This window comes from Orycteropus afer, unplaced genomic scaffold (genome assembly GCF_000298275.1).
Source record: "Orycteropus afer afer isolate SDZICR_OR568_19922 unplaced genomic scaffold, OryAfe1.0 scaffold00218, whole genome shotgun sequence".
Classification (NCBI taxonomy): domain Eukaryota; kingdom Metazoa; phylum Chordata; class Mammalia; order Tubulidentata; family Orycteropodidae; genus Orycteropus; species Orycteropus afer.
The window spans coordinates 3,555,110-3,556,352 of NW_006921805.1; positions in this window are offsets into that span (position 1 = coordinate 3,555,110).

A 1,243-nucleotide genomic window follows, 5' to 3' on the forward strand; every position below is an offset into this window, starting at 1 on the left:
TGGGCAATCTACTTCCATAGTGATACTGCCTTGGAAACCCAAGGAGGGGTCGCTATGAGTCAGGTCCGACTCGATGGCACATAACAACAACAACAGAGTTGCCATTGAAAGATTCTATGGGCAAAATATTGAATTATGCAGGACACATCAAAAGAAGATGGAAGGAATACACAAAGTCACTCTACCGAAAAGAATTGGTTGATGTTCATCCATTTCAGATGATCAAGAACCAATGGTATTGAAAGAAGAAGTTGAAGCTGCACTGAAGGAATTGGCAAAGAACAAGGCTTTAAGAACCCATTGAGATGTTTCAACAAATGGATACCATGCTGGAGGCACTCACTCAGCTATACCAAGAGATTTGGAAGACAGCTACCTGGCCAACTTACTGAAAGAGATCCATATTTGTACCCATTCCAAAGAAAGGTGATCCCACAGGATGTGGAAATTATCGAACAATATCATTCATATCACATGCAAGTAAAATCTTACTGAAGATAATTTGAAAAATGGTTGCAGCAGTATATTGACAGAGAGCTTCCAGAAAAGCAAGCTGGATTCAGAAGAGGACGTGGAAAGAAGGATATCATTGCTGATATCAGATGATCTTTGCTGAAAGCAAAGAATACCAGAGAGATGTGTACTTATGTTTTATTAACTATCCAAAAGCATTTGATTGTGTGGATCATAACAAATTATGGATAACATTAAGAAGAATGGGAATTCTAGAACACGATTGTACTTGTGAGGAACTTGTACATAGATCAGGAGGCTGTCATTCGAATAGAACAAGGGGATACTGCATGGTTTAAAATCAAGAAGGGAGTGTGTCAGAGTCGTATCCTTTCACCATACTAATTAAATTTGTGTACTGAGCAAATAATTTGAGAAACTGGATTATATGAAGAAGAATGTAGCATCAGGATTGGAGGAAGGCTCATTAACAACCTGCTATATGCAGATGACACAACTTTGCTTGCTGAAAGTGAGGATGACTTGAAGCACTTACTGATGAAAATTAAAGACTACAGTCTGCAGTATGGATTACTCCCCAATATAAAGAAAACAAAAATCTTCACAACTAGTCCAATAAACAGCTTCATGATGGATGGAGAAAAGATTGAAGTTGTCAAGGACTTCATATTGCTTGGTTCTACAATCACCACCAATGGAAGCAGCAGTCAAGACATCAGATGATATATTGCATTGGGGAAATCTGCTGCAAAAGACCTCTTTCAAGTGC